At 37.7% G+C, this 26,289-nt stretch overlaps 1 protein-coding gene across 2 annotated transcripts in view; it reads left to right on the top strand.

The window, feature by feature from the left end:
* KCND2 (potassium voltage-gated channel subfamily D member 2) overlaps positions 1–26,289 on the top strand; it is a 281,858-nt gene that overhangs the window by 21,311 nt on the left and 234,258 nt on the right. The gene's annotated exons all lie outside the window — the stretch shown is intronic.

Below are 26,289 nucleotides of genomic sequence, written 5' to 3'. Positions count from 1 at the left end.
GAACTTGTTCCAATGGGGACTGGAGCATTGGGTTTTTCCCACATGAAATCCAAAGTAAAAGTTTTGACCTGCTTTCCTTATCAGAAAAGCAACTGTCATGATAGACTGGTGGAGAAGTTAATGAAAGCTGAAAACACTGCTAGATTTTTTTTTTTTTTTTTAAATGTTAAATGTGTTATGGAAAGGTTTACTTACTTTATGTAATCCACTCCAAAATGTGTGTCTCAGCCGTCAGATTGGAACATATCAATGTGTAAAAAATGCAATTACTCTTCAGGGCTGAGGCAAACTCTAATAGTTAGATGCTGTGCAAGCTTCTGAGACTAGACACCGTGACGATTTTGTAGGCATCTCATTAACGAATTGTAGCACTGCAGCATGCTCTGCTTTACTTATTTATTGAAGAGATAATGGGAAATAACTGGTTTCTTTGTGAAGTCATAAATAATATGACAGAAGGATATTAAATGCACTGAGATGTGACAGAAAAGCTAAAAACTTGTGGGGTTTAGTATTTTATGGTGCCAGTTCTCTTTTACCAGTACATGTAAAACCAACAGATATGTTTTAGCTATTTTTGTGAACAATTATCAATTTAGTGTGCTAGCTACTGAAATGTGGGTGTCTTAAACCATAAACAGTATCCCAGTTTTGCTATTTTGCAGTAACATTCAGAAGTTACTGAAGAATAAATCTTTTTTCTTTTTTGGTTTGTTTCTTTAGGTCTTTTTCCATTTTTGTTTTATACAGAGATAGTCTTCTCTGTTTTTAAATTCCCAATATGAAACACTGGTTCTAAGAAATATGAACATTTCTGACATTCATTCTGTGCATCCTTTGTTCTCAGGGGGAGTCCTGTCCTGAAACTGCATGCAAACATACACACAAGGTCCACCGTGGCTTCTGAGTACTTTGCACACTTGATTAAAAGAAAAGCTAGCTTTTTTCCCCTCTGTGTTTATGTGCGTGTGTGTGTGGCTGAACTAAAGAGAGAAAAATGTGTTTTATTCTGGAGTTCAGACATAGCACTGAGATCCAGACTGAGGTAGCACTGTCCTCTCCTGTCTTCATTCCTGTTCTTTTCACTAAGGGTTTTATCATGCAGGGTATCGCAAATTTCCTCAGAGACTGGTGATTAAAGAAGTAGCAATCTCATTGGTTAGTCTTGGGAATATTTCTGACTATCATGACCCCACAATTCTTTACCCTCGGTTTGACTCAACATTTAGAATGAAGCTAGTAGAGAAGACAGAGCTCCACAGCGATGCAGCCGGTTCTACTTAGGTTTCTATACCCTGTCCCTCTTCATGGTACCCAAGCACCTATATTGTAAACATGCTTCTACAAGTTGAACAAATTATTTTTCCTTCAGCAATAGGAGCTCCTTCAGGGTTGGTAGTTTAGACATTGTTGCAAGAGGCAAGTGTTGAGGTTACAAATGTGTGGATCTCAGCCACTATGCCGGTGTGACTTTTGTCTGTGCAAAACATTTTACGATTTTATGGCATCCATTACCACATCATCTAAAGACTAAGATCATCTTCTGAAGCATGACCTTTTTATTAGAGGAGTTCCAAGCTTTTTCAGATGCGGTGCTGACCCTTGATGCTTACTTATCCCACTAACGTCAGTTTTACAGCAGTGTAAATCCATTGTTTCATGAGCTACTCCTAGTTTACAGTGATGGGAAAATAGGGTGAGGCCTGATGTGTCATAGTTAGCACTGCTGGCAAAGTACATTTTAAATTCTTTTGAAGTAGTGGGATGTAGGAAACAGGTGAAGCAGTTTTATTGTGATTCAAGTGATGTATATATAACAATCATAAGATTAGAAACAATTTTCATCAACTATTCCAACTATTGTGTGATGCTTATTATTGTAACTTGAAATTTCTCTTCAGGGTCAACAGTGCCATAATGACTTAAGAAAATGAAGTGTTCGTTTCTCATTGGGCAATGGAGCGGTGACTTGGTGGTCCATACTACAGTTGTAAAAAGCACAGTTTCACCTCCTGTTGTTCAAATAACTGAGAAGCCACTGGATAAAATATCACTTAGTTCTGGAAAACCATATTATGGACAGTCTTTCTTACAAATTTTAGGAAACTACAGAATTCTTAATCTGGAAGTACAGCAGATGAGACACAGTCATGTTGTGAACAAACGTAGCGAAAAGGACAGGTTACTATTCCTGAAGTATCTGTCCATTTCTGCTAGCTGTTTCATAGGGACTATTATAACTAAATTTTCCTTGTTTGCACATTATGGATCACCCTTCAGGGAAAAAAAAAGGCAAAATGAATGGTTCTCTTGAAATGTCAGTTCTCCCAAGTGAGCAAGCTGTGGACTTCTCACATGAAATATTCCACTTTTTTAAAAGTTACCAAGTTACATCTTGAATCTATTATTTATATACTAAATTGAAAGATCCAGGATGCAACCTGGGGGCCTAACTTTGGTACTATGTGTCATTGTAAGTCTCTTTTTCGAACTGGTTGGGAGGTCTCTGAGATACAGAGCCTTTAAAGGTTTATTTCTATCAGCAATCTGTTCAGTTAAGCAGCCACACATGGATAATCAAGGATAATAAATGGAGACCCTTGCTTGGAGTTTCAAGTCAAAGAGGTAATAGATTGGATCACTGTCGTATTTTGCCACAAGTGGTTTGTGGTAGAAGAATTCTGCATTCATTACTTGCCATGTTTAATACTGTTACAAGCTATTTCAACTACATTTCCAAATATTATGTTTCAGAAAGAATATGCCTGACATACTTTGGTAAATTCTGTGTCATTTTTTCTTGAGAATAATACTGGATATATGTTATAATATAACAGTTCTCATTATCAAAAGTAGTTCATTAATCATATCAAGCATTAGGTGTATTTTTAATATACATTTTGCCTCTTCTTTCTTCTGAGATAGTAGTTAAAGACCCAGATAGCCAATATTCACATTGCTGTGTAGCTTAATCTGATTTCCTCTAAGCAGTTATATTTTTTGAATAAGCTGATTAAAAAAAGAGAGAATAAAACATTATTTTGTATGGCAAATTTTACTATGGCTTAAAAGGCATGAAGTACATAGCATGTCTCCAGCATTGGCTTGTTCAAATACAGTGGAGGACTTTTTCTTTTTTCAATATAGATGATGTATTAAAAATGCAATAAACGTTTTTCATCCATGAACCACTTTGTCGGGAGAATTGTGAAATAATAAGCGTTAATTTAAAAAGTCAATACAAAAAAATGTTCCACTAATATTTTCTCAGCTATGTGTAGGACACAACTTGAGCAAAAAGGGCCTGAGATTCTTAGGCTGTTCAGCTAACTGGTGGGACTGTTGCCAGTCCCAGGAAAAGATCTGATTATCAGGCGATATATCCTTGTGAGTCCCTCTTTTTTGCCTACTGCAACTTTTTCTCATTGTATAAATATTTAATAGAAAAGGGCCCTAATTACAATGGCTTCCTCCTTCCCTTTCTAGTGCAGACTTGTTCTGTCAGAGGACCCTGACACCCTCTGCTGCAATGGGAGAACACAGCTGTATTGCATCACAGGATCTTAATCTAAAGGGTGTTCTCGATTTATGTTCCCAAATGTGACATAGCTTCCTACCCATAAGAGATGTCTATTCCTTGCAAAGCAACTAAGACCTTTGCTATTTTTTTCCTGAAAACCTTGTAGTTCCCCATACAACTATCTTCAGAAGACAACAGTGTTATGTACCTGGCTCTTTCTGGAAAAAAGCCCCACACCTATGAGGTGCCTTGAAGCGAATTTAGTGCCTATTTGAATTTTTCTTCTCTACACACTTTTTAGGGCCTATTAAAAATGTACAGTATATGATTTATACCAAATAATTGCATAGTGTGTGTGTCTACATATATACACACACGTATAAACATACACACACACAGAGTATAAATGTAGTATGTATAATCATAGATACTTATATATGTTATATATATAATTTGTGATTATACTATATATTTTAGCAGCATACCTTATATATACTTCAATATGTAAAAGAGTATTCAAATCTTGAAAAGTGCTGCAGCTCATTTTTATCTATCTGCATCTTATTTTTGTCTGCTACAGAAACATCGCTTTTTTTGAGTGCTTTATTTTTGCCCCACTTAATTTCAGTAAGAGTTCTTGCATATGTAAGGACTCAAAATGTAAGGGTCCCTGTTTCTCGATTCTGACTCAGACACTAGCTAAACAGTTACATCTTTACCTTGAACCTCTCCCTTTTCTTTTAAAATTGGCAGGAAGCCCAGAAGTTTTCTTCATCAAAGGAATGTTCACAATTTTTAGCCTACTTTCATGCTAATTTGTTCTTGTAATCATAAAATTAATCAAAATCTTTTCCATTGTTTAAAACTAAAGATAACATTTTTACAAAATCATTTTAGAACATTTTGAATATAAATGAAGTTGACTATTAATGACAGAAAAATAATTACAGTTAAAGTTGTGTCCTTTAGGCATACGGTAAGTAAATTAGTGGCTGATGTAAAGCCCATTAAGGATCCTGTTGACTTCAGAGAGTTATGGATTATGTCTCAATAAAGAATATTTACTAGAAAAAGACCTCAGAAGAGAGGAAAAAGTAGGTGTCTTTGGAAGTATAAATTGCATCACGGTCCAATCTTCAGCCATAGTAATTATTAGATTCGGGCAAAATTTGTGAAAAAAAAATCTGGAAAAAGCTTGATAAAGGAGGATTTCTTGATCTACATTTTTCTTTAAAATTGTCTTGTCCTTGTGAGTTTTGTAGTCTAAAACATGCATCTCCAGAAATGCTTTTTCTCACAGGTAGTCTGTGTATAATCCCTTCCTCCTTTTATATCCAGATTATTGCTTCCTGGCATTCTGTGTAAAAGCAAAATGGAGCTGATCATGGAAATTCAGTTCTGGAAAATTCAAAAGAGAAAACCCTTGCCAGACAGTGTAATGTTCCCAAATGGGGAGGAAAAAGAACTGTGTAATTTCAGAACAAGAATTCAAGACCTGAAAGTGTAGTTGAAAATTAAGGTACCTGAAGAAGCATTTTTTATTAGGACACGGAAGATCCAAGGGAATTTTGAAAACTGCTGATACTCTTCCCATGCTAGCATGAACTGAGGAGGAGACCAGGCTGGGTGCAGGGCAGGAGGGCAAGGCAACAAAAGGGAAGGTGTCACCAGGTGGTGCTCTTGTCCACCGTGGTCCAAGTTCCTGTTCCTTTGTGTGTGAGCATGTGTTTAGTCTTGGGAAGACATGAAGAGCTGTTTTAGTTTGGGGATATGCATGAAGAAAGTTCCCATTTTCAATTGGTTTCTAATCAGCGAACATTCCCGCAAAGAATTTGCTTTCCAGGAGCCACTCATCAGGTTTGAGGTTCAGGGTGGACAAAAGAAAAAACGATTATTTGCAGAGTATATCATTACTTTTATTTCAGCAAGGAATACTATTTTTGCTCCAGTTAAATGAGGGGAAAATGCTAAAAAGTAACACTGGTTTTGGTAGAAGGAACAACAGGAGTCTAAGGTATGTGTCTGTTTTTAGTAGATCGATGTCATTAAATATTTGCAAGAGCTGTTTCAATGCTCAGTCGTTTGAAGCACTGTAATTAAACCATGAAAAAATAACAAAGCCTTCCATACTGAATGTTCTGCAGGAAGCCTGGAGAATTATTCCATGAAAATTTTCAGTTGTTAACTTGCTCATCAATCATATGAGTTCAACAGTATTCATCAGACATAGTCATGACTAGGAAGACCTTAGAAATGCATTAAAGGAAATAAATATGATGGAAATTCTGTTTACTAAAATTGTGCTAATACAGAAGAGCAAGAATGTATATAATATGATTATATATCAAATTACATGTCAAGCTACAATGTCTAAGTTAAAAATTTAAAGATCTTTTATTTAAATGTAGGAACTTTGAACATTTCGCATGGTTCTACATTTTCAGCTATGCTGGCTTAAAATCTATGGAAAAGACTTGCATCTACAAAAACTTCTGTCGGTTTTAGATTTTTTTATTATGAATGCTTTAGTGCTTCATTAAGCCTTACTTACATCCTGTATTAGGAGAGCTTATAGTTCTTAGGAACTCAACTTTTTTCTCGAGATTTTCAGCAAACCAGAAACTCACTGAACTCTGCAGTATCTCACATAATAGATGTTTAAAAACTTACTTTTACTCAAGGGGATAGCTAGGTAAATTCATGGAACAGAAATTCATTTATAAGTACATAGAAAAGCTATCTGCTTCATAAAATCCCTGAACTGAAAATAGATGGAAGATGAGACAATATTAAGGGAAAGCATCAAATATGTTTGTTCTGTTTTTACTCTTTTCTATAGAATCAGTAATGGCCACAAGATCCTGGTGTAGATACATCTTTGACCTGACACAATGAATGAATTCTTAAGTCCTTATGTCACTTCAAAAGCAATGGAGCATGAGATTGCTGTGTTTTGGGGGAGACGCATCAAGCCTGTGTGCTATGGGAGTGGAGATCCCAAAATTCCAAAATGTCCCTGCTGTTACTTCTTATAAGCCACAAGCAGTCCTAAGATTTTCTGACAAAATATTTTGCATTCAACACATTTTCATCACATTGTCTCATCGTAAATATCATATCAACATAAAACTTTTGGCGGGAAGTTTCCAGTTAGCAATATATGTGTTGCTTATTACATACTTAGTCTGAGGAATTATTTTGTTTTTAATTAAAAACGAGTATGTGTGGCATTTCTCTTTTAGCAAAAAGTTAAGAGGTACATTGGACAGAAAAATAGGTTAGGTGGATGTTATAATGAAAAATGTTCCTAAATCCTCAACCATTACTTCCAGCGATTTCTTCAAAAATGTTACTACTGAAGAAAGTTGCAGAGAATGTCTTTAACGCCAAATTGCTTCCACAGGTTACCAGTAGTGTGTATGTAACTTTTTTGTCTATAAGGCTATAAGAACTGAATGTTAATGCTTATGACTGTAAAGCCAGCAATTTTAAAAATCTGTTCAAAAGACTTTCAAGAATTTGAAACCATTAACTTCTTAGAAAACTTGCATCTAACACTTTAGGACACTTGATAGACCAGATAATGAACAAAATATGTAGTATTTCATTGCCGGACCTTGTTTAAACTATCATGATTTTCTTGTTTAAGCAATGCATCACATGGATACAAGAGAAAAGTTTGTTTTAAAGACTCTCGTGAATTACCAGGCTCAAAAGTCAGTCTTCTGATTCTTCTGAAGTCCCCTGACTTCCCCTGACTCCTCAGTCGGTACTGTTTATCTCCTAAAGTGCTCAAAGGATGTTGATGTAGGTTTTGTGAAGTCTAGTCTTCTCTAGTTCATGAGATACCTGAACTGACTTTCCTGACATTGCTGTGCCAGGCTCTCTGGCAACCATCACACCAGGCCTGGGCCATGGATCTTAAGACCATTAATCCCACAAGGAGTGTTACAATGTAGGGGATATAGCCTTACAGCACAATATTTTATTCTTGAAGAACAGAATTGCAGAATTGAGGTGAGGTTGAAGGGGACCTCTGAAGATTGTCTTGTCCCTCCTGCTCTGAGTAGGGTCACCAAAAGCAGACTGCTGAGGGTCATGTCCAGCCAGTTATTGAGTACCTCCAAGGGTGGAGATTGCACAACCCCCCTGGGAAACCCGCCCCAGTGTTTGACTACTCTCACAATGAATTTTTTTATTCTTATGTTTAAATGGAGTTTCCTCTATTTCAATAGTAGCCCCTCGCCGCTTGGCCTTTCTCCAGATACTGTTGTGAAGAGTCTTGCTCCATATTCTTAACTTCTGCACTCATCAGGTATTTATATACATGGATAAGATGCCCCTGAGCATCTTCTCCAGGCTGAACAATGCAAGCTCTCTCAGCCTCTTCACATAGCTCACATGCTCCAAGCCCTTCAGCATCTTCATGGCCCTGTGCTCAACTCACTTCAGTATGTTCATTGCCCCCTTGTACCAGGGAGCCCAGGACTGGACCCAGCGCTCCAGCTGTGGCCTCCCCAGTGCTGAGGAGAAGGGAAGGATCACACATTCAACCTGCAGGTGATGCAATTCCGTTCCTGATTCAGCCCAGGAAAAGCTGTTGGCCTTACTTGCCGCGAGGGCACATTGCTGGCTCTTCCACCAGGATTGCCAGAGCCTTCTCTGCAAAGGTGTTTCCCAGCCAGTTGGCCCCCAGCCTGTACTGGTGCATGTGGTTATTCCTTCCAGGTGCAGGATTTAGCATTTCCCTTTCTTGAACTTCTTGAGATTACTGTTTGCCCATTTCTTTAGCCTGTTAAGGTCCCTTTGGCAGCACAAACATCTGCTGGATCAACTACTCCTCCCAAGTTTGTACATTCCGCAAATTTGCTGTCCCATCATCCAGGTCATTACCCAAGATGTTAAACTGTACTGGCCCCAGTACTGACCCCTGGGAAACACCACCAGTGACTGGCCTCCAGCTGGACTTTGTGCAGCTGACCACAACCCTTTGAACTCAACAGTTCAGCCAGTTTTCAGCTCACCTCAGTGTCCGCTGATCTAGCCTGTACTTCATCAGTTTGTCGAGGAGAGTATTATGGGAGATATTGCTGACAGCCTTTTCATTCAAGATAAGCAATATCCTCTCATCCACTGAGCTAGTCATTTCACAATAGAAGGCTTTCAGGTTCTTGTGGCATGATTTTCCCTTCATAAATCCATGCTGACTACTCCCTGTCACCTTGTCCTTCATGTTTTTGGAAAAGGCTTCCAGAACGATTTGCTGCATTATCTTCCCAGGGGTAAAGGTGAGGCTGACTGGCTTGTAGTTAACTGGGTTCTCCATCTTGCTGTTCTTGAATTTAACCCTCTTATTCTGAAGATAAATACATTAGCTACCTAATTTAGGAGGTTCATTTTAACATATATATGTAATTATGATATGCAAATATCTTATAAAAATCAATATGTATATTTATGCTACTTTAAGGCTTTTTTAAAATGAGCAACAGAGTTTAAAGCACCCGTACTGTGAGTGGGTGTTGGGCTCATTAACTTTTCTTTGCTTTGATTATCAGAGAGTTAAGAATCTTTGGGATGTGATAATACTCAAATGTCACAAAATGCCAGTTAAATTTTAAACTGTATACATTTTGAGAGGTTTTTATGAAGACAGTACTTTTAGTAAGAAAACTTGAAGTTCAGGAACACATTTTCTCTGTTTCTGCTTGGCCATTTTTAGGACTCATTGTGTTGTTTCCAGCTGCTTTGACACTTGAGTTGGTTCATGTACTGAGGAAGTCCAGCAAAATATCTTTGACTGCCAGCTGTAAAAAGCCGTTCCCATGGCCGTGACCACATGCAATGACAGAGTATATGTGGATAAGAGGGCTGCGAGTTGTTGTTTGTCTCCAGTAGGAAGATGTTTCCTGCTGAAGTGCAACAGATGAGGTAGATGCCAATAGATTAGATTTAAAAGTAAAAAATCTTGTGTAATATTTAAGTCCACACCAGAAAAAATGTCTTACTTATGTCCAATATAGGTAGGAACAATACTATACGTACTAACCCTTTTTGGGTAATTTGAGATCTATGATATTGGACACAAGTAAAACTTCTCTTCCAATTCCTTTTTCTCTAATAGTCATTTTTCTATTTGCTGTGAAAACAACTTTAAAAAAATACAATATATTTGCCCTTGTTAAGTACAAGCTATACAGTATCACTTGGTGGTTTACAGTAGCTATACTGCATTTATTGTGGAATAAATGTAACAGAACAAATAATATCTCATTTCCAGCCTTTTTTAGTAACTTGGCTTTCTTGTTGGGGGAAATCGGAATTTATCTTTTTTTTTTTTTTTTTTTTCCTAAGGGAAAACGATACCTTTTCTCATAAGTCAGTCTCAATTCTTTATCCCAAATAGTTCTAGAACAAAGGCAATTCCATTTCAAAAGAACATCTGATCTTGGTTACACATTGGAAAATGTCCTAGAACCTTCAAGATCTTTTCTAATGTCATTTCAGAGAATGACACAAGTTAATGATATCATCTCCATATTCTTAAAAAGAAGGCTACAGAGGACTATTCACCCTCTTTGGTTTTTTCATTTAATTTGTTCATTATCATCTTGAGACAGAGGTAAAGACATGTTTTGGAAAAAAAAATCTCTATCCTTAAAAATGCAGTACTGCACAGGAGTCACAGAAGTGCCTTCAAACCAAGCAATGGAATTGGGAAATTGGGCATCAAAATAGTAAAAATTTCCTTTTTATCCTGTCCCATTCACACTGAACTCAATGGCATAACTTCCACTCAACCTCAATTATATCCAATGCATGAAGATAAGGACATGCAAAAGTCTTTGCAAGGCTAAACATATAGAAAAAGTGTAGGGACTAATAATCTGATTTTAGAAGAAACTGAACACATAATTTAGTGAAATGAAAGTCAGAATATGAAACCAATATATTTCAGAAAAATATCAGAAATGGAAAAAGTCTCCTTTTCTGATGGGGTATGTGAAATGTTAGTAACAGCTGTGAATATACTTCATATTTTAGTGACTGATAAAAAATAAGGTTCAAAGTTAAATAAGTTCAAGACAGAACAGGACAGGAAGCTTAAACTATAAACCTATTTTATACTTATTTACTGATTTCTTCAATCACCTCAAACTGGAAAGACAACCTTAAGAGAAACACAGTTCTTCAAGCAATGTGGTGATTTGATAGTCTTTCTAAGAATGGATAGCTTTGCATGGTGTGGAGAGAATTTGCAAGAAATTTTAAAGATAACCATAAAATAGATTTCAGAATAGATAGACTGGAAAAGACTAGAAACAACAACCTTTCTACTCTTTGTTAACTCAAGCATTTGTGAACCCCAAAGATTTGGTTTGCAAAAAAACACAAAACAAATAAATTGTTTGTGGTAGTATCCTGAATTCAGTTTGAACAAGCATAACCCAATACAGTGACATTTATTTTCACTTAGAAGTCTCCCATGACATCACCCATTATGCAACTCAATTAGTGTCTGGTTATGACAATGTTGGGAGCCAAAGTAATTTTTTTCCTACTTTGTCTTGGTTCTTTAAAAGAAAAAAAACCAAAACAAAACAGTTCAAAGTTTTGGTGAATATTACTACTAAGCATATACAGAAGTTTGTAAAAGTTAACCTGCAGAGACACATTTCGTTCTTATTTACGGAGCATTACCTTGCTGGAGCAGTACAGCTCACTGATTCCTGCACTAACTGCTGGCCACATTTGGATCCTAGAGCAGCCATATCACTGCCGTGATACCACGAAACTGTTTTACTCTGAGCAGTGGTCTGTCTGCCCCTGACCCTTCAGGCCCTCCTGAATTATTTGATTTCTCTGTCTTCATGGTCAGAATCAAAGCTCATCACATACAAATGTAGAAGGAGCCAACAACACTGAAAACCTCCTGCTTGTTTTCAAAAGTTATGAAAAGGGCAGAAAATTACTTAACGCTTACAAGTCAGAATGACAGATTCCCAATACAGAAACAAGAGAGTAAGAGGCAAGCAAAGTAATTTTAATAATTTCTTTCAATCAAACTTCTTCCATTTTAAAATTGGCTTTGAAATTATTTTATGTGATTCTCATTGCTCATAGGAATTTAAACTCTTTCTATAAGGGGAAAATAGGTTATGGAAAAAAGTAGGTCTTTCTCATTGGCCATATATAGGTTACATAGTGAAATGTGCCCAGAGCTAAACATGTCCCACATGGTTGTAAGCAGAAGCTTATATTACTACTTTGAAGTTGAGAGTGTGAGTATCTAAAGCACCTCTGGACCTGCTTCACGCTTATGAGTTTAAGAAGTCAGATACTCCCACACAACTACAAAAAAAGAAGTTGAACCTTCAATATATCATGTAAAATTTAAAATGGTAGATTTAAGACATAAAAAGTTGCACCTACAGTATGTTTAAGAGTCTATAATACATCTTCTAAACTGCAAGCTCAAATAAAAAAACGAGGAGGAAAGGAGAGTTGAGAATGCTGAAGATTCAAACCAGAGCCAAAAATATTTGCAACTAATGAATGAATTAAGAACTTTGATGTTAAATATGTGATGCATTCTGTTGCATTTATAATTTAGTGTGGTTACGAAGCTGAAAACTTACTCACATTTTAATTTTCAGACAGGAGAGAGCATTTTTATGTTCTGGGTTAGAACTCCTTTGGCATGAGCACAGCTTGTACTGAAGTCTTACATACAGTGAATTATTTCAGCACTGAGTAGCGAATTCTGTAGGCATATAATAAAGGTTGCTAAACAGAAGAAGACATTGAGAAATTCTTTTTTTAAGTAAGGGTAATATGAAAAGAAGGCAATGAAATTCTCGGGTTTGCTTACATCTGACACCTGTTTTATCTCTTACAATTTGATTTCTAAGACAGAAGTGAAAACTTGTGTTTTGAATGGACAAATAAATAGTATTCTCCAACCCATGAGCATACCAACATTGCTATCAGGAAAGAATAAAAGGTTAACGCATCTGTGAAATGCAATTACAACAATTCTGTAAGAATATTGAGACCATAGTATTAAAGGTTTGGTGACATAAAGTTATTTATACAGGTCTCCTTTCCTTTTTTGCAAATGGTCCATTCACACAGACTTTGTAAGGGAATTAATTATTAATTAGTTTTTGTATTGGTTTTGCTGGCAAGGTTTTGGTAGCGGGGGGGGTTACAGGGGTGGCTTCTGTAAGAAGTTGCTGGAAGTTTCCCCTGTGTTCGAGAGAGAGCCAATACCAGCCGGCTCTAAGATGGACCTGCCGCCGGCCAAGGCCGAGCCAACCAGCGATAGTGGTAGTGGTAATGCCTCTGTGATAACATTTTTAAGAAGGAAAAAAGTTGGGACAGGCAGATTCGGCAGCCGGAGAGAGGAGTGAGAACATGTAAGAGAAACAACTCTGCGGACACCAAGGTCAGTGCAGAAGGAGGGGAGGAGGTGCTCCAGGCGCCGGAGCAGAGATTCCCCTGCAGCCCGTGGTGAAGACCATGGTGAGGCAGGCTGTCCCCCTGCAGTCCATGGAGGTCCACGGTGGAGCAGATCTCCACCCGCAGCCCGTGGAGGACCCCACGCTGGAGCAGGTGGGTTTCCCGAAGGAGGCTGTGACCCCGTGGGAACCCTGCGCTGGAGCAGGCTCCTGGCAGGACCTGCGGGTCTGTGGAGAGAGGAGCCCACGGAGCAGGTTTTCTGGCAGGACTTGTGACCCCGTGGGGGACCCACGCTGGAGCAGTGTGCTCCTGAAGGGCTGCACACCGTGGAAAGGACCCATGCTGGAGCAGTTCGTGAAGAACTGCAGCCCGTGGGAAGGGCCCATGTTGGAGAAGTTCGTGGAGGACTGTCTCCCGTGGGTGGGACCCCACGCTGGAGCAGGGAAGAGTGTGATGAGTCCTCCCCCTGAGGAGGATGAAGCGGCAGAAAACAACGTGTGATGAACTGACCGTAAACCCCATTCCCCGTCCCCCTGTGCCGCTGGGGGGGGTTGGTAGAGAAGCCGGGAGTGAAGTTGTGCCCGGGAAGAAGGGAGGGGTGGAGGGAAGGTGTTCTGAGATTCGGGTTTTTTTCTCATTACCCTACTCTGGTTGATTTGTAATAAAGTGAGTTAATTTCCCCAAGTTGAGTCTGTTTTGCCCGTGACGGTAAGTGATGAGTGATATCTCTCCTGTCCTTATCTCGACCCACAAGCTCTTTGTTATATTTTCTCTCCCCTGTCCAGTTGAGGAGGGGGAGTGATAGAGCGGCTTTGGTGGGCACCTGGCAACCAGCCAGCATCAACCCATCACAGTTTTATTTCAGCTAGGGCTCCAAATTGAATTTGAAGAGTTGAAGCAGAAATAAAAGATCTAGGTTTGGTTGTGCACATCATGACACTTGTTTCATGGCGTGATTTTAAATTAGCAAAGTTAGGCTGATGAAGAAATGTTTCTGGAAATTCCTTTTTGGTTTAAATCAACTGTATTCATTTTGTAAGGTCAGATAAGACCATTGTGATCACTGCATCAAACCTCATATCTGACACAAGGTATAGGAATATTCTGCATTAATTCTAGTTTAAGTTTGGGAGTACAGTATAAGAAGTGCTTCCTATTCTGTTTGAAGAGCCATCAGTGAAGAGTCCATCACAGTCTTTTAATATCTGTTGAAAGGTGTGTGACATTTCTAATATGAATGAAGGAGTTCTTACCAAACTTTAATTTAGATGTCTATCTACAACTGAGCAAGTTTTCCAGCGGAGAGTGATAGGCCCATTAAAGCACAGTTCATTTACCTAAGATGAAAAAAGCAGTATGATAGAAAAGTTCATAGCTGTCCACAGCCTGTGAAGAGAGGCAAGGCAACTATTCATACTATAGATGTCTGCATCTGAACAGAAGAAACCTGAATCCCGTACAACTTCTCTGTCGTCAGTTTTGAACATTTGGAAGTTGTCTTATTTCCACTGAGCTCGGTGGAAGAGTTTATCATCAGTGTGTGTTCTCTGGACAGACATTGCAGTATTCATTATGGTCAAGTCAGTCGCCAGTTAATAGAGTCTCTCTGAGAAGTTAAATGGGCAATGTGCTCCTGGAGTCTTTCACTATGAGGCATGTTTTCCAAACCCCAGTCACTCTTGTGGTTATTCTAAGAATTCACTTTCATTTTCAGCATTAGTCTTGAATTATGTGCAGCAGAACTGTATGCAGTATTCTCAGAGCACTTTTTCCAGATTGCAGGTAATATAACCTGTGTAACTGTGATTCCTATGTGTGTATTGGAGAATCACACTGGCTTTTTGTCCACAGCAATAAACTGTGAGCTATTCAGCTGATTATATCCTCTACCGTATGTTTTGCTTAATTTCAAATAATTAAGGCAAGAATTAAGTGAAACCAGAATAAGAATATTCATACAGCTGAATTGAACCTGTGAAAATGTATTGAGATTTCATGAGACATGAAGAACTGTGGAAGCATGCTGTCAGTGGCATTTAATATTTGCATTGTGCTTTAAAAATATATAAAGGAATATCATGTGCCTTGAGAAGCATCATCCTTGTTAATCCAAAAAATTGGGAGGGACCTTGCGTATTGTGTACAAGACTGAGCAAACCAGATAGTCTTTACTGAAGTCTTTATCTTAATCTGATACACCCTGGGGAAAAGGCTTAGTAAGGGCTGTCAGGTTTTTCAGAGTGGGAATTTTCTTGAGTAGAAAATGCAGAATGGAGTTAGTAGCAACTTCAAAGGGAAATCTACAGTTGCTTCTATTGCTTTTAACAGGGCGGATATCCCTGTTACAGGATGTTTTAATGAGATGATACAGCATTATATCTCTCATATCTAAGTAGAGTGATCACAGTAAGATTATACCCACTATTAAAGGAAAAGAATGAGGAACAAGAATGCTATTTTATGAATAGAAAAATTTGATTACAAATCTGAGTGGGAGTTGCATGGATAGAGGTACGTGTTGGGGTATTTAGTCATCTGTATATGGGACTAAAACAAAGAACAAAAAGGTTGCTACATTAAAGGTGCCAAAATTCTATTTGGATTTATACAAATACACACAAAAATTGCTTGTTCCTGTTCCTGTTGAAACTGATGTCAAATGTCCTCAGAGATTACTGGGATGAGGATTATGGCCAATATCTTACCTAATGGAAAGACGTTAATGGGAACGAGGCTTAGGTCAACTTAAATGATGCAGCCTTGCAATGTGGTAATGTGTATCAAGAAAAACAGGGGTAATTATTTGTGTATATACAGATGTATTTAATATATCTATATTTATATTAAATATTAATCCAAAATCCTCTTTGTCAGGGAAAATGTATAAAGTAAAGAATTATATAAATAATGGAAGACTTAAAAAGCACACATATAGCAGAATCACAAGAGGACACCCAGGCTATTAACAGTTAATACATTTTCTGGCACTCCAAGACCAAAAAAAAAGAAGTTTTGCCACATGGTGTGCTTATACCAGCGAGTTCAGCTTCCCCTGACATTTTCTCAACTTTCTTTTAGGCAACATGGGAGTTCCTGATAGGAGTTTGGCATTAGGCAGTTTTTTCCCCCATCCTCTCATATTCTTTACTTCCTACCTTTCTGAGCAATTCTATGCAGCTTTCATTTGAGCTTTTGGTTTCAGTCCTCAGTGACCCTTCTCTTCTAAGTTTTTCAAGGTTTTCCTAAGTTAGATAGGTAGTCCGATGCAATTGCTCTCTTCCTAGTTTGTCTGCTTAAGGAGTTTCAGGTTTTGAGGTGGGTTTCATGCTTGGGAAGTCATTGTTTATTTGGTTAAGTGTTTATTATGATGGGCTGGTATTCAGAACTCGTCTCCTGCAGAGACCCTTCAGAAATCTCTGCAGCTGAAGCTCCTAAACACAGGCGAGATCCTAGCAGGGTTTTATGTTCTGGATGAGCTGCGTTTCTTGCCTCTGAAGTAAGTTGTTGTGAAAATCTCTCTTTGAGGAATAAATGTCACAGGAAAATTCATCTCTACTAGCGCAATAATTTTAAAAAGAGTAACAGGTATTTATGTATACATATGGCTGCTTCTGTAGAACTGTGGGACAGGATGGCCATCTTGGCTGACCTTACTGATGATATGCGGAGAAATTTAAGGACTAACAGTTGCACACCTCAGAAAGCTGAAGGAAGGGCATGCTTTAGATTTGCTTCATAGATGAGACATGAAAGCTGATCCTTACATCTACCCATCGCCTAGAAACCCGAGTTAGACTTATCATTGAGTTCCACAGCAAATTATCTTGTCACCTCATCACCCTATTGTCTTACATCTTCATGGGGTTTAAATGGTCCCAAATCCCCATACCTACACAGTTCCACTGTCAGTTCTGAGACTCAACTCTAGTTTGAAGGACTACCCATAAGCTGCTTGTAACGCAGGATCCGTGATTGATACTAGATAAGAGCATTATTGTGGGACACCGATACTGCCGGTTGTTTCTCACCCTTCGGATAGCGCATCGTAGTCAAACATCTTGCTAAACCTGCAGCAGTACTCTGTCTGAATAAATTGAAAGGGTGTTGTGTACCGCCCTGCTTGAAAGACTGAGCATCAGTCCTGATGATACCATTTGCCTTTAACCTGAGTTTGTTATTGTTAACTAGCTAAAGTTTTAGCACGTAAGCATGAGATAATCGTACAGACGCTCATCTAGATCAGCTCTACTCTTTCCGTTATTGCACCTACAGGCAAGCTGTTTCCTGTCCTTGGCAAAGAATTGTTTTCAAGAACCAAAGTAGGACAATTACAAAGTTATGATATATCCAGCACTAACGATCCAGTCTTGCTTGCTATTCTTCCTCCGGCAGGCTCTATTGAAAGGAAACATTTCAGTAACAACTGTTTTCTGAAGAAGTAGTGGTAATCAGCTCAAGGCCATCCAGAGTATATTGTCAGAAATATTATCCATTGTACGTTAATGTGCGACTCCATTCCGGATGTCAGGCTACAAGAAGATCTTTAACAGAAATGACATTGACACAATGCAGTGCTTTGCCTCCAGTCATGTGGCATCCCTCCACTTCACTTCATAGGGGAGAGTAGCTGTTCATATACAGCTGTCATGCAACAACAGAGTGAAGTAGTGACTGTTATTCTCTGGTGAAATTAGGCAGTTCATGCTTTGCAATGGCTTAAAGTTACAGGTCTGAGGAGATAGCATTTTGCGCCTGTTTTATGGCGCATGTAATTAAAGATTTCTCTGGATAAATGGCTTTCCCAAACAAATGTGCATTTTCCAGCTTTTTAAATAATGAAAGTGAACCATTTTTTTGGCGTGAGGAACACCTCCTCATAGATGTCAATTACTCTTTCTCTTTTTCTGCCTTTAAAAAATGAACTATTGTAAATTGAATAGCCATTTAAATGTAGTATTAATTAATATTTCATTGCTTTATACTGGAGAACAGATCAGGAAAAGGGTTTTTTTGTTCATTGACATCTGGTTAGACAAAGCTAAGTGGAACCTTCTGACATTATCAATGGAAAGATCTGAAAGGAAAGCTGTTCTGTACAATAGTCTCCTTCATGTATTTCTGCAACTGTTCTGTTCCGGTTTGTTACAGAATAATACAGCTTGTGCTCGTTATTTTTTATCTTTAAAAATAAGCTGTAGTTACAGTGTGCATGAGCTATTTTTCATTGTTTTTAGAGCCAACTATAATCCATTTGCCTATGTTTACATGATTCCTGAAGCCTTTGTGGACTAAGCTGATCTTGCCTCATTGAACTGTTGGTTTGCCCACTGAGTAGATCAATCTTATACTGCTTTATGAGCTCAACCCTAGTGAGTCATTGCTTATTTCCATGAAAATTCAGTTACCACCACCAACTACTGCAGCTCAACCACAAATGTGCCTGTGCCTTCCAGATGAAAAGCAGAAGTCCTTAATTTTGTTCTGTATGTTGTTTTCCTTATGAAAAAATCTACCCAATAACTATGGAATACAAACCTTCCGAATACTGCATGATATTCCAAATAAAAAGAATGCACCTGAGGATGTGTTTTTCCTCAACTAGTCTGTTCCTAGTAGGAGTGTTTCTACTTTCCCTTACACCCTAGCTTATGCCTAATCATTCAGGTACTGCAACCTTCTTTGATGGGAGGCACTTCCAAGAAGGCAGCCAGGATCAAGGGCCTAATCTTAACTAAAGTTAAAACGCCTGTTCATAGTGCTATCTTATGCACACACACAGGGGCACATGCACACATTGCATTATGCGAAACAGCATTGTATACTTATTTTTTTTTCATGTTCTGAAATCTTAAAGAGCATGGATGTATTTTAAGCAATTAAATGTCTAATGCCAGTCTTAATCCTACTAATTAGAATAAACCCAATATAAGATATAAAAAGCTATTTGTAAGGAAATATTTCTTGTAGAGTTTAAATGTGTCATTATATATGACGGTGGAGGAATAAAACATGCAAACAAATCTTTGCATCAGTAGAAACAAAAAAAAAATTATAGCAAATTAGAAAACATGTCTGTTAATAAATCCCTTTCCTTAGCATTCAATTTGAATAAAAATTTGACTAAATTAGTTCTTGAATTATGCTTTGAAGCTAATGAAAACAGTTTCTGATCAGGAAAACAGTTTTGTGCTGCCAGTAAAGTTGACAAATGTCATGGAATCTGATAAGTTCCACTAAAGTTTTATATTCCCATCTAAGTGAAACATATGTGTAACATAAAGCAAGACAGTAGGTTTTGGTCTTGCAAAACACAGGGGAGAATAACCCCCCACGTTTACTGCTTATAGAGCTGGAATACTACATTTCCCCAAATTAATTTTGAATGGTTTTATAAATTTGAGTGTTTCTGCCAATGCTTTTAATAATGTTTTAATTGGTATGTTTGAACATGAAAATTCAATTATTTTTTTTTTTTGTAACATGTTATTTTCATCACTGAGGTGGTAAATTTATATCACATAAATTCGTACAGGAAGTTAAATATTTGAGTAGATTTAATTTAATTAAAGATTCCGCTTATCTGCAAATATGTCCACTAATTGATAAACATTGAGCTATTGTAGCATAATAAAAATAACAAAATAAGATGTTAAGAAAACAGCAGGACGATGAAATTACAGCTGTTAAGTCCTTTCATAAACTGGTCCCTAAAAGATTAAAATCCCTGGACACTATTATTTAGCTGTCCAGAAGCTCAATGCAGCATATCTTTAATGAGAAAAATGCAAATAGTGTTGATATAATTTTTGAATAATGTAAATCCCCTGTATAAGCCAGGTTGTCGGCTCATATTTTTCTGTCTTCAGCAGGTGAAATAAATCAGATTTTCTATTTACCTTGCACCAGGTACAGAACCAAGTAAACTAACTGCAGCCCTTTCTACTCCACATTAACATCCGCTTTACATTCACAGCCTGGAAAGGACCACTAGCCTGACCTGCTGTAAGCTATAAGCTGTGGCATTCATACATTTCCATATTGCTCAGGATCGGGGTTTACACTGCTGTCACTTCTCTGCTTTGGTCATATACCACCGTACTGCTCTGCTGATGCCTGAACGGCAGCATAGGTAAAAGTCACCTCTGCTGACAAACCATGCCTTTCCTGGTGCGTTTCTCACATTTACCTGTCCTTTGGTTCTGCAGATGTAGTAAATGTATGAATTTAGAAGCCTCGTCATAATTCTTTTTCTGTTACCGCAACAGAAGGTCAAAAGCCTCGCTGAGCGGCACTGATACTGCCAATACAGCCAAACCATGACAATTCACTTTTAGGGCTACAAAGAACTGTGAGGCAAATGGTCACTCAAATCCTACCCTGCAATGCCTGCCCTGTAGGCATTACAGAAGGCACTCTTCATGTTCATTAAATAAGAGAACCTGCTTGGTAGCCCCCTCTTTCAACTCATCTATAGTTTTGCCTCATTGAAGACTGAACGCAAACATAATATTTGGCTCAGGGATAACACTGATTGCTGAATATACTTAAAGAATGAGTCTTCATTTGACTGCAAATGTACTTACCCATATAAATTTACCACTCAGTGCTAGATTTCCCTTCTTTTGAAGGAAGCTGAATGTGAGTGATCTATCAAGTCAAATACCTGGGTTTAGCAGTAAATCTAGGGGAAGATATCATTTACAAAGTAATCAGTAGCTGTTTAAAATCTCATCAGTGAAAAGGAAAGCCTCTCTTTGCACCATACATTGAACAATAGTAATTATATATTGAATCAAGGCTTTTAGAATTCTTTGGGTTTGCTTAAACTAGATTGATTGATATTTAAGATTTATTATTTTTTTTTAGCCATCAGGAAAGTGTGCTTTCACTTGAGTAAAATATTGAGCAAGCCCATGATTCATGAGCGATGATCAAGTTTAATCTCTTTTCTTTATGCCCATCCTTCTGCTCCTTGAGGTATGAAAAATTAGGAGAATTTCAGGGCCTTTTAGATACCATTGTTGAAGGCAATTTAGAGCTCTTTTGTCCCGATACATGTTTATCTTGATAAACTTGCCAAGAGATAGATAGATGGATAGATGGATAGATAGATAGGTAGATGGATAGATGGATAGATGGGTAGATAGATAAAAAGATAGGTAGATAAATTTACTAAAATGCCTGAGGAACAATAAACAAGTCAGCATGGATATTTGTTGTTTTACAATGTCTTTGTTGAAAGAGTCTATCAAACTTGGGATACCCAGTAAGTATTCAGGACTCCTTTAAATCACCTTTTTGTTTATTACTTGAACTCTGTATGAAAGCTTGGAAGTACTGGTTCTGTACTATAGCACTCTGGAACATTTACTTGTCATTAGATGCTGTTACAGAACCTCCCAGATCCCAACTCTGCACCTAGATAAACCAAGATGTGTACCCTTATCCCCTTCCTGTTTTGTGCCAAAGAAGATAGATACAAAAAAGCACCCCATTTGTGTGTACTGACCAAAGCTTTCTGTCATAATCAGTGGGTCCAAAACATCTACTTCAAGGAACATGAAAAGATACTTCTAGATGCAAGTCAGAAGAAAGCCCTCTTCTACTCTGAGCATCTCAACTCATTAGACACCTTTACATTGGCCTCAGTTTCTTTGGTGCTTGCACCCAGGCATTTTGCATGGAAATCTCAGTCTAGCAAATGGGCATTTATTCCCTGACTGCACTCTGCTAAAATGCAAACCTCGCTTAAGTCTCCAGAAGGATTTAGAAATAGCGGATGGACTCAGAAAACAGCTAATTGCATCAAATGGCATTACCTTTATTCATAAATATGGGCAGCAACATCAGTGTCCATTTGCATAACATTTAGGGGTACAATGTACATGGACCATTCTAAGAGAAGGTCCTAAGAAGCAGGCTATTCCAGAGTTGCAAGATTGGGGTGGAGAGGAACATTAAGGTGGCAAGCAAGAGAATAATTTCTACTCTTCAGCTGAAGTTCCTCCCAGGGCAATTCTTCCACTTTCCTGGACAGAGAGCTCATTTCAGTTTTCCGAAGGCAGGTATGTACCGACTGCCATGTGGGACACCCTAGGGTTTCCAAGACTTCCACACAGGGCGAGCAGACAGACGCCTGTGACCTACAGGAGGCCCGTTCCTTTTTTTGGAAGAGCAGATGGCCAGGTCAGATGCCCTAGGCCATCTTACACAGAACTACATGCCTAGGTTTAGACAACTGAATCACATTCAGAGAGTCTATAAAGAAAACTACAGGGCCAGGTGAACGTGGGAATAACCAGAGCAGAAAATACAGATTGGGTGAAGTTCGCCATAAGGCTAATGATAAGAAAAGTGCATTAAGGCTGTATTGAAAGCGTGGGGGTTCAGACTGGAAATGCAACTTCCATAGAAACCTGTTTGTACTTGATACAAAGACTGCTTTTTTAACTTAACATGCTGTTTGTACCTATTTCTAAGTGTTATGTTTCAGAGTCAAATTTAAGTGCACTAGCCTACTCCACGATACATGGGATAATGAACTTATTACCTAGTTAGTTAAGAACAGTTAAGTTTAACTTAAACTACTTTCAACTCTGATGATAGTGTGTTAACATAGTAACATAGAACATTATGCCTCTTTGCCTGTAAAGTATGAAAGATATCAATTATGAAAACTGGAGATTTGCTGTATCTTCTTGAGTAGAATATTTTTAAAGTTGCCAACCACAGTTTGATTAGAGAAGGCGTATGCATAAATATTCTTTCATAGCCTTTAGGAATTTTTAATCCTTTGTTGAAAACATTGATCTTGAAATTCTGTTGGGATTATTGGAAGGTGAAGGTCCTGGAACATGTAATTCAAGAGATTATTTCTCCTATGGATAACATATTTAACCTGTAATGTTACAGCCAGAATATTTTGTTTACTTTTAATAAGCCATTTTGGAAAAAAAGTATTTACATTGTTACAGGCATACATCCAGCAACAGAAAACACAGATTACTTAACATTTCACTCATGGATCAATTGAACTAATTATAAAAACACCTTATGATTATTTCTTTTTAGCTCACTTGAGACCACCATCACAAATCTGTTTAACCCTCATATTTGTGTAAAGGCATCTTCTTTTAGAAATGAAATCTTAAACCAGTGCATATTCAACAGAGTCATTGTTTCTCAGGCATAGAAGTGACTTTTAATAGCCTTTGTCCTTCATAGTAATTATCTAGTTTTGTCTCTTAGGTTGCAATTCAGAAGAACCTTAGTTTTACCATTTCAAAATTCTCTGGTACTTAGTCCTTCCTAGAAAGTAAAGATTTATATTTTTAAAAAAATCTATCTTCAAATGTGACCAAGTGTATTCCCCACATATTCTATATATTAAAAACTAAACTAGTGAACCAGCAACTTTGGAAAGAAACAGTGTTCACAGAAAAAGGTTTAGCTAAGAATAGATATTTTTCCAATAACAATAACAAAAAACCTAGTCACATTAATAGGTGTCCTCGAGAAAATTAAACAAGTCTTCATGATTTATTACAAATTGAAAAAATAGGGAATTCACCATCTGAAGCCAAAATAGGAAGAAAAACAAATGAAAACAAAATTATGTGCTTGCTGAAATAAAGCATTTTAAAACATGAACTTCCTATTAATACTATTAATGGTTAACCGTGGCTGAAAATGTGTGCAAGCTATTTGAATGTAACATTAGTTGAATTAGTAACATTAAATTTCTCTTCTGTAGGAAGAAGTTCTGTATTATAGAATCATTTTTTGTCATGTGATTCTTATAAGTAGTATCTCTTTGCAGAAAGCCTTTCTTTTCTTCTCGTATAGAAGCTTTCTTTGATAAAAGAATCTTGCCACATGCTGAACTCACTAAATTTATCTAGCTGTTGCCACGACTTGCCATAAATCTACCTGTTCTGAAGTTTCCCTGCAGTGTACAGCAGTGTAAGCATTATGTTTGGGACTTCCTAAATGAAAAGTCTGACAAGAAACAGTGCCATTTGCAATGCCCTCTAAGGGTCTAATCTGCAACACACCAGAAATATTCCCACTGACATGACCAGGCATTGTTTTGGGCCTGAAAGGAACCCCACTAGCAGTATCTTTGTTACCAATAGACAAAGAAGTAAGTGAAACAAGCTTGATTTTCCAAAATGGGTTTGTATATTTCTAGAACACAAGTAAAATCTTTGTTAGATTTTACTTCAGATGAACCAGTTTGCCACACTCTGGAAGAAACAGGAAAATTGAAATGAACTTGTGAATTATCAGTGAGCATGTGTGCTGTATTTGTTTTTAAATCTTCAGTCCTTAAAATTCTTAAATCCTTAAATCCTCAGACATCAATTTGCATCTTCAATATTTTATGTTGAAGGAATGATTTATTTGAATTTCCTATCTTAGGGTATACTCACTCTGTCTCCTGTGAAATATACCTCTAAACTGGCTTGATTTCTACTATCAAAGTTCGAAATTAGAAGCGAAACCACTTGTATTTCAGCACTTCATAAGCTTATTTTCCATGGCGACATCCCCTCTGAAACTGACGTTTCCTGACATTATTTATTGCTTGTTTGTAGTGGGATTTCTGTACTGACAGTAATGATAGCACATTACTTTGGCTAACAAGAAATTTGCATTTTATTCTAGTTGATCAGCCTTGGAAAATAAGTACATACTCATGCTACATTTTTGTTATATGGAGAGTGGTATGAATCAATTTCTATGCAGATGTTAATTCTTGCATATGAAGGTATTTGCATTTGTTTTTCAAAGCTATTTTGGAAACTTGAATCAAAATAGAAAAATTCAGAGAAGAAATTTTCACACTGGGTAAAAGCAGCACAGAAGTCAGTGTGAGTTCCGCTTCAGAGGGGCGAGGATTAAATCCTATTAGCATATAATATAATAATGTATTCCTCCCATCCTTTTCCATAAAGCTGACTAAAAAGGAAACAACAGCCGCCTGGCCTTAGCCTGCAAACCAATAGTATATTTACAATCAATAACCAATGTGTATAGTAAATTAGCAATGTTAATTTAGTAAAAGTATAGTTCATCCACAGGTTCTCTATGCCAGTTGTTTCCTATCCTGGATGAACTTTTCCCATTACATACTGCACTAATCATTTGGTTAAGAATGATACGATTTCACAACGTCTTCTTTGAAAAGCTTGGGACCACACTAAGCATGAGGGGTAGACAGTAGGGGGAAAGGTGCAATATCTCCATTTTATGGAGGAAAATCTGGGACCTAGTGAGTAAGTTGCTTGCTGGTCTTTGCAGTATTTGTGGTAGGCCTGGGAACTGAATACAGAGCTCTAATGTCGTTGCTTGGAAGTTAGTGTATTCTTGTCCTCCTGCACACAGGTTCAACTCTTGGTTCCACTTGGTCCAGTCTTCTGAATTGACCATGGCTTTTTAAAACTGAGAAAATAATCCAAAGGTATCTTAGTTATAAAAACCCATTCAATCTTTAGTAAAGCCCAATAGAAAAGAGCAACAAAGCTGGTGAAGGGTCTAGAGGACAAGTCTTATGAGGAGTGTCTGAGGGAACTGGGGCTGTTTAGCCTGGAGAAAAGGAGGCTGAGGGGAGACCTTATCGCTCTCTACAACTACCTGAAGGGGGGTTGTAGTGAGGTGGGGGTTGGTCTCTTCTCCCAAGTAACAAGTGATAGGACGAGAGGAAATGGCCTCAAGTTGCGGCAGGGGAGGTTTAGGTTGGATGTTAGGAAAAATTTCTTTACTGAAAGGGTTGTCGGGTGTTGGAACAGGCTGCCCAGGGGAAGTGGTTGAGTCACCATCCCTGGAGGTATTTAAAAGATGTTGCGCTTAAGCACACGGTTTAGTGGTGGGCTTGGCAGTGTTAGGTTAACAGTTGGACTCGATGATCTTAAAGGTCTTTTCCAACCTAAATGATTCTATGATTCTATAAAAATAGGATTGTAAACTTAATATTATTTTGTATTCTTACATGGGACTAAAACATTCCTCTGTTAATTAGAAAAAACACAACTTGAGAAACTTGTAACAAAAACCTAGAAAATTATAAACGATAAATATTACTGTGAGTGAGAAAAGAGACTAGCAGTGTTTTTCTCAAGATTTTACTTCAGCTACAAAAACCAGACCCTGTCGTCACCCTACAGGGCACTGTTTGATCTTTTACACTCATTCCTTATTAATGGGGTCTAAAGATGGTTCTCCCTCACACCTACATTCCCTGAAATGCAGAAAAGTGTTTTTGAGTTGTTGGAAAAAACCTGACATACAAGGGCAAAATTTTATAT

Source organism: Aquila chrysaetos, chromosome 5 (assembly GCF_900496995.4).
Source record: "Aquila chrysaetos chrysaetos chromosome 5, bAquChr1.4, whole genome shotgun sequence".
NCBI lineage: Eukaryota > Metazoa > Chordata > Aves > Accipitriformes > Accipitridae > Aquila > Aquila chrysaetos.
This window is presented reverse-complemented; position numbering and strand designations above follow the sequence as displayed.